This window comes from Sceloporus occidentalis, unplaced genomic scaffold (assembly GCF_023333645.1).
Source record: "Sceloporus occidentalis isolate IW3139 unplaced genomic scaffold, rSceOcc1.0.p SCAF_17, whole genome shotgun sequence".
NCBI lineage: Eukaryota > Metazoa > Chordata > Lepidosauria > Squamata > Phrynosomatidae > Sceloporus > Sceloporus occidentalis.
The window spans coordinates 3,798,003-3,807,059 of record NW_028316997.1 but is presented as its reverse complement, the minus strand read 5'-3'; positions in this window follow the sequence as shown (position 1 = coordinate 3,807,059).

Genomic DNA, 9,057 nt, shown 5'->3' with positions numbered 1-9,057 from the left:
GTATATATAAACTAGTGACTCACTAAGTCCGTTGCTTGACTTTTCTTATCAACAAACTTCACCACCCATCATCAAAAATGCTAAAAACAAAAGTAAGATTGAGTTATTTTCATATCCGACTAGCATGTGGGAAAATCTTCATTCTCTGGGCTCCTTCGGTCCTCATATCAGGAGTTCACCAGTAGTCCATCTTAAATATTTTATTATTTTCCTTTAAGTACAAAATCAAACTAACATTAGTTCCCACTCATCTTTCATTAGACAGCCGGGGCCCTTTTGAACCGCGGAACTTTCTAAAGAGCTCAACTTGGGTAAACATTTGTCGACTAAACTGCTGGCACGCCAAGTCCATACATTAGATTTGTATTGGGACGCTGTACACCGACAGATGTGACGAAAATCAGGATAAAACCGAGTATTAGGGTCACAAACTATTTGAAAGCTGCAATGTCAAAGTACCAAAAATCAAATATCTTTTATTTACATAGCGTGAATAATTTACGCAGCGCTTCTTACAATACATATATTCAGGGGGTATGACAAGACGAGAATTATCAGACTAAGACACACCCATACATTAGGTACTATTGTCAAATAACTAAGAACAAGATACAAATAAAATAAATATAATCAAGAATGTATCAAGATGAATATAAAACTAAACAAAAAGTAACCATTCATTCCTCTAGATTGGAAGCTGTTTCCGTAAGTAAAATTGTTATGTTATATTACTACTTGTTATAACTCGTCTACCCATAGCACAGTGCTACGGAATATGATGGCGCTATTCAAAACAACAACAACAACAACAACCTGCTTAGACAAACGTTCCCAACAGGGAAACTCATGGCACACTCCGGGGCCACAGATTTATTACACGGCAGTCCAGGGTTCCTCGAGCACATACCTGATGGATGGATCACTACTGTATAAGCAATATTAAACCCCCTCTCCCGGGCAGCTCTCGAACACACACACAGAGACAATACAGAGAATTGTGCGCAAAGTTATAATATTAAAGAAAACAATCTAAGTCTGAGCCCCATGAACTTTTTTTTCTGGCATGTCTTATAACGTAGAGCTATAGGGATCGGTCGTCGAGCAACACCTGTAACACACCAGATATTCAGTCCATAACCGTCTCATTAGACCGCTGGCACACTCACCACGACAATAAGGCACTAGGAAAGCTCCTTGTAGATACACACATACAACCATATCCACCACGGCATGTCATATTGTGTATATATATATATATATATATATATATATATATATATATATATATATATACACACACACACACACAATACACAAAGCTTACGAAAAACAGACATGGCTTCCTTAAACACGACACTGCCACTCTGTTCACTCTAGGTGCAGCTTTAGGTAGGAGCCAGGTAAGGACACTCAGATATTTTCTTCTCATATACAGCAGGTTATGCCCCATTTACCCGTTGTACAGCGCCGCAGAATACGAAGGCGCTATACAAAGCAATTTATTCACCACAGGGAAAGTCAGCGGGAGAGATGTGGTTTAAACTCTCTCGGTTCACTAATGATTATGAATGCCCACAACCTAGCCAATTTCACTAGAATGAAGGGCCCTGTATAATGCATAGTTGTGTGAGGGTGGCCCTTCATAATATAATGACGTCAAGGAGCTGAAACAACTACCCTGCAAACTCTCCCTTTAGTGAATAAACATTGAGGAGCGCGAGGTTTCCAGCACGCCCCGCACTCTAATCTACAGTGTAACGCGAAGGGCCCAAGTGAGCACGGTAACCGGCGCAGCCATTACACAGGCCAAGTAACTTCACGGACTCAGCGGCACAATGACTAACACAGGCCTCAAACACACACACTCCTAGCAACACACGCAGAGCCCTAGAAGTCGCCTGAGGAGGGCACATGACAGGTGAAAGGCGGAGGCCCATACACAGTTCCACGGCCGCCCGCGCCGCCCCAGCCCGTACCTACGTCAATGAGGTCCGCCTGCCTCTTGTGCGTGCGCCCGGTGTCAGCGCGCAATGCTTCCCGCTGCAGGCTCCTGCTATCTGCCGGTCCGCCTCCCCACGCTCACGCAGGCCACATGTCCGGCCTTACACACACAAGGAAACTGATTGCGACAACACCGCGCGGCGGCGCTCGAAGGCCCAACCTCACACTACAAAAACACCGGCCGCCATCTTGTTTGCCGATTTGGGGACGGGCTGCCCCTCTAAGCCAATTAGCTGAGCAGATCGCAGCAGCCTTTGAAGATGGACTTTCTATAGGACGTCTCTAGCAAAGAGGAAGAGGAGGGTTTACGCGGTGCCATGACGAAAGCGCTCCCGAAGCCAGGTGTATATGGGAAATGTAGTCTTGGCACAAGTACGGGCGCCTGCACGGTCAAAAGCGGACTTTTGTAAACACTGACCCGTTTGAGCTCCCAGCAGGACGAATACGCCACCTCCTGGCCAGCTGGCAGAGTCCGCGACTGTTTTCCTAATTCCACATTAGCACGACAATTGGATTGTATTTTCTTTCCTGCCCTTCACCAATAAATACATGACGGACATTTCTCAGAAGTGTTCACACCTTGCTGTATGAAATTGGGCCAGGGGGCGGCTATATGCATTTATGGGCACAAACCGTACCTCAAACCCGTTTTAATGCCTTCTTTACTGAGGGTACTTTTTACTCCAAAACCTCGAGCTTTTTTCATGATTTTAGGATATGTTTGTTTAGTTATGATTCCCCCTATTTTAAGAACATATAGGGCTTTCTTTTGATACTTTTAAATGTATATTCCAACATTTAGTATGAATAGTATATTAACAACATTATAATATATATAAACATTTTTTAATGATTTTGCCATGATAGTTGTCACTAAAGTAGTTGAGTTGGCCAAAATACCTCAAAATATATTAATGTAAGTGTCTTGGCCAAAATTAGCCATTATTATTATTATTTTTTTTTTTCTTCTTCAAAAATGCTTTTGTGTTGGTCACCATTTTTTACAGAAGCACGCTAGACTTTTGTTCTCTATAACTCCCCATCACCCTCATCTTCAGTCAGGCTGAAGGTGATAGAAGTTGTCATGCACAGAAAGTCATTTCTAAAATAAAAAAGTAATATGTTTATAAAATGTAGGTGTAGGATATTTTTCTATTTTTACTATTTTTTCAGTCTGTAACCGATCAACAGCACTGGCTCACTGTGAAGGGAGCCTCGCGTTTAGTGGATCGTTTTCATGACGGCATGGTGCACCATGATTGCAGTAGAGGTGTGTGTGTGTAGCATTGGCATTTTGATTTCACTGATTTAAATGCCATAAAGACATCTACCATTATGTCATAATACATTTCCCCACCGGCAGGGTGAAGCTGACATCAGGTGCAGTGATGGAACCAGTGAGCTAAGGGCCCTGGTGCAAGATAGCCAGTGGCGTCTCCAGCTTTCATATTTAGAGGGGGCACATGGGGGGCCAGGGACCAAAGTAGGGGGGCCAATTATAAAACGGTACATATACACTATATATATATATATATATATATATATATATATACACACACACGTTAGACGTGCATTTTTAACTACATAATATGCACTTATCTCTTTGAAGTTAGCCCCTGCTGCCGATATATAGAAATATTACACCCTGCTTCTGATATATATTAATATTAACCCCTGCTGGGGATATATGTTGATATTAGCCCCTGCTGGGGATATATGTTGATATTAGCCCCTACTGCCAATATATATTATTAGTCACTGCAGCCAATATATATAATTAGCCCCTGCAGCCAATATATATTAATATTAACCCCTGCTGCCGATATGAATATAAATACTAGACCCTGCTGCCAATATATGTTAATATTAGCTCCTGCTGCCAATATATGTTAATATTAGCTCCTGCTGCCAATATATATTAGCCCCTGCTGCCAATATATATATTAATATTAGCCCCTGCTGCTGGTATATATTAATATTGGACCCTGCTGCCGATATATATTAATATTAGACCCTGCTGCCGATATATATAGTATTGGTCCCTGCTTCCTATATATATTAATATTAGCCCCTGCAGCCAATATATATATATTAATATTAGACCCTGTTGCCAATATATAAATATTAGCCCCTGCTGCCAAAACATATATAAATATTTGCCCCTGCTGCCAATATATTTTATAGTGAAAAAATATCCAAGCATTTCCTTGGGCCCCGCTCAACGCTTCCTTGCATGCAATCACTCCCTCCGCTACCACAACAAAAAAAAGAAATATTTCCCACACTGACTGCAGATCAGGGAAAGACCGTGAGAGTCAGTCCTGCACCGTGACATTGAGAGGTCCTCTCCCCTGTAATCATCCCCAGAGTCCCTTTATCCCCTCATTCACTAAACCATACCGCTCTTTTACTTACACCCTGTAGTTCAGGTATAGATCAAATAAACAACACATGGAAACAGCACATGCAACTAAATGAGATATAAAAAAAACAACTTGTATTTGCAGGTATACATAAATAATGTATGGAAACATAGCATTGCAGTTATAAACCAACAGAACACACAAACCCAGCATTGCAGGTATAGATCAACTGGAAATCACATGTACACTCAGCACTGAAGGTATAGATCAAATAAACAACACATGGAAACAGCACTCCAGGTATTGATCAACTGAATAAGACATACAAATCCTATATTTGCAGGTAAACATAAATAATGTATGGAAATATAGCCGATACAGATGAACAGAATGACACAAAACCCAGCTTTGCAGGTATATATCAATTGGAAATTACATATAAACTCTGCATTAAAGGTATAGATAAAACACCCTAAATTACAGGCATAGATCACTGGTCACACACCCCAAAGCCAGCCCTGGTGTCCACACTGCCCACATAAAACCCGACCAGCACCCAAATTACATATTGTGTCAACTTTGTCCCCAAACAGCTGAACGTACGCCAAGTTTGTCCCATAAACACCTCTCCCTCCTAATCTATCCTATCTACCCCCTCTCCCTCCCAATCTATCCTATCTACCCCCTCTTCCTCCCTATCTACCACCTCTGCCTCCCTATATACCTACTCTCCCTCCCAATCTATCCTATGTACCCCCTCTCCCTCCCAATCTATCCCATCTACCCCCTCTCCCTCCCAATCTATCCCATCTACCCCCTCTCCCTCCCAATCTATCCCATCTACCCCCTCTCCCTCCCTATCTATCTCATCTACCCCATCTCCCTCCCAATCTATCCCATCTACCCCCATCTCCCTCCCTATCTATCATATCTATCCCATCTACCCCCTCTCCCTCCCAATCTATCCTATCTATCCCCTCTCCCTCCCAATCTATACCTATCTACCTCTTCTGACTCTCTAACCCCCTCCTAACTTTCTACCCCCCTTTGAAGTTCACTTACCTTGGGCTTGTCCAGCGGTGAGATCGCGAGGTCTCTGTATCCCTGGTTCTGCAGTGTGCGCGGCTTCACTGCCGGGCGCCGGATATGACGACATATACCGGCGCCCGGCTTGAAATGCCGGCACTGCGACCAAGGCAGAGGCCTCGCGGTCGCGGAGAAGAGTGAGAGGCGCCGAACGGTTGCTGAGAACTTAATCCTCAGCAACCGCTCGGCGCCTCTCTTTCTCTCCTCCGGGTCTATTAAAAAAAAAAAGCCGGCGTTTCAATTGGGGGGGCACACCGGGGGGCACAGCATGATGTTGGGGGGGCCATGGCCCCCTCTGGCCCCCCCCTGCCGACGCCACTGAAGATAGCTTGTAGCCCCCTCCACTTTTTTTTACAATAATCACACTATTATGAATAAATTAGACGAAAATGAAAATATCTGTGTGACAGAATGACCTCTCATACAGGGGCCCAAGGTACTCAGAGATGGCTCCAGCTTGGCTGCCAAACTGGCAGGAACTCCATTGTTAAACTAATCCCATTAACAGGATGGCTACCAGGGGGATATTCAGTAGCTAAAGGGGATTAAAGGTTGGGTTGTGTACCTGTTTATCAATGTTAATTTATGTTTATGAAGTTCTGTGGCTATATCAGTCTATGTTTTACAACAATAAACTGTTCATTCCTGCTGTACTCAGTTCAAGGTAGTTGTGTCTTCTTATTGGGTACACATAGCAGGGTTCCAAGGTGCGCATGCTGGCTGGTGCTGGAAGTGATTCCAGGGACAAGAGGAGGATACATGTGGGTGATCTGTGGGAGTTACTACAGCTCTCTTGGTGAACCCGTTACAATCTGCATATGTGAAGCTATTTGTTTTGGAACAGTAAATGAACCAGGGCATATCAGTGTGTCTTTAATATTGATCTTTATGCAGGTAAGGTACTCCTTTCTTCACTTTTCCACTGTAACCATGCAGGGCAGTGATCTATGTTATCTTTATTGGATCCCACCAATAAGAATGTAATGTCGGAAATGCAGGAACCCCTCTTATTTACATTGGATCCCTCATTATTAGGTTGTGAGCTGTGCAGAGTAGGGACTTATATTCTCTTTATTGCCGTCTACCTATCGGACTATACTTTGTATGGGGCAGGGGCCAAGCTTCCTACAATGTATACAGAAATATGAAGTTACAAAAGCCAGGCAGTTGATCCAGGGATAAACCGATCTCCATATTTGGGTCAGGAAGGAATTCTATTTTCCCTTGTGAGACAGAGATGGCTGGAAGTTTTTGTCACCTTCCTCTGGATCAAACCGTTATCAAATTTAAACTAATAGTAATAAAATAGAATAGTAATACAGTTTATAGTGCACTTCAGGTTATTGGTGTTAAACAATAGATAAAATACAAAAAAGACATCTATGTATCTCAAGTATGTTAGTTCTTGAACCAGATTTAAAAAATATATCAATACACATACCTGTCAACTCTCTAAATGATATAACCCAGAGACTCAAATATTAACCCTTTAATAGCAAATTACAAATATCCTCTTGCGGTGATGCACTAATGAAGGCAATCAGATGGTTCTAATAATGGTCCTTTTCAAAACCATGACATGACAAGAGTTATAATTATTCTGAATTACGTCACATGTATTCAAGGAGGCATTTTAGCACATATTGGGATCCTAAGGTATCATTATATGACAATATATGGAGTCAGGTCAGCCTTTTACATAAAATGTGTAAGGGTGAAAACCCTTACACATCCCTAGTATGAATATAAAAAGATTAAATATGGTTTTTAGTATATATTTTTACTTTACAATGGTCAAGCCTTCCTTTGCCTCAATATCAATTTAATTTCCTTTAATAATAAATCAGCTGCCTCTTTGCTTTATGACATACAGTATGTTTGTATGTTAAGTATTTAGGCCCGGATCTTAATGTCTCACCACCAAGGTTAGCATTTAATCTTTAGCATAACTTTCTCTTTATATCTTTATATGCAAAAACTGTTGTATTATATACATTGTGAAACCTACAATTCATTTATTGGCGTACTTTAATATGAGAAATAGAAAAATCAGGTACTTACCTTAGGGAGATCTGACGATTCCCACAACTCATAGGCTGCTTGAAGACCCCCCACTATGTCTACCAAGACAGTGCTGGTGACAAGCATATCATGCGGCTCTTAAAATAAATACTATTACATGGGTTTGTTTAGTGTACTGGCCGTTAAAATAAAGAATTTGGGAAAAGTCTCGGTATATACATATACACACAATTATGAAAAAAAGACAAGAGAACATATCTATCTGCATTGGTTTAATAAAAACAACAGTTTGTAACATTGTTTACAAGACTTAATGTTTAACAAAATAAATGCCAAGTTCGACTGTAACAAATTTGTACCAATGAAACACAAATTGGATTCAAGTAATTTCTACCTAAACCATAGGTAACACTAAATTGTAACATTCACAAAGTAACATTCAAGTCATGTTGTGTAAAGTGTACCACAAATACTCTTGTGTTGGTGATAGCAGTAGATGAGTACCTAAACAGCGAGAGATCTCAGCAAAAATAAATAAATCTGGGGGTAATTTAAAAATGATTTTAAAACACATTGTGCACGTAAGGTAATTAATTGTATTATCTGTTTCACATGTAAATTGCTTATGTTGCAGGCTGAAGGATGTAGAAAATAAAATAGGGCTAACGGGAACAATGGCATCCCGTTTTAAGTAGGAGAGCTAAAGAAGCCAAGCATGGAAAAAATAAAAATATCTCTGGAGATGCTCAGGAAATTCTATGTTTCTGTTTAAATTACCCTCAAATTTCAATCTACAATTTTACATTTGTGCTCATCACATAATTCAAGTGTTGTTTTTTTCCCCCTTGACCTCAAAGGCTTTTGGAAAAGAAAGTCTAGACCCGTTTAAAAACCTTAATTAGCATTCATTAAATTACATAGTATAACCCAACTTTAAACCACAAATATGTTACATGAATTTGCTGGTTTAGCATTTCTCCTGAATAACAATTCTTTTAATCGTTGCTACATATTAACACATCATGGAAAAAAGGCATATAAATATAGGTACGTCTATTATCCACCAATAGCAGATATAAATGTCAAGTTCGCTTTGTATTCATCTGGATTAACTGCATGTAAGAACCTACTTTATAAGCGCTGAACTCAGATGCTGCCTGATTATGTCCACTAGCCAATTTAGCCCATATGTTCTTTTCAGACTTCCCTTATGCCATAAATGATACTCACAATTTTATATACACATTGACACTTCCATAAATCAGAACGTGTATGGAGCCAATGAAAGTTGTGCTTAAAGTTACATTTGCAACATTTTCAAGACAGATTCCTTTGAAGGTGGTGATACATACAATGCCTGATGTCTTCTAGTAGGGACATCCGTTATAAAATGCATTTAAAGTTACTGGAAGCAATCCTGTGACATTTATAACAGACTACAGCTAACGTTGTAAGAAAACTGAAGCCAGCAAGTTTCTATATAAACTGTTGTATAAATAATCAATTTAGTTCTGCGTTTATATTTCTCTTTATAAGCAGTATCACGATGATTGCCTATTGCTTGAAAACACACAACGGCTGCTTC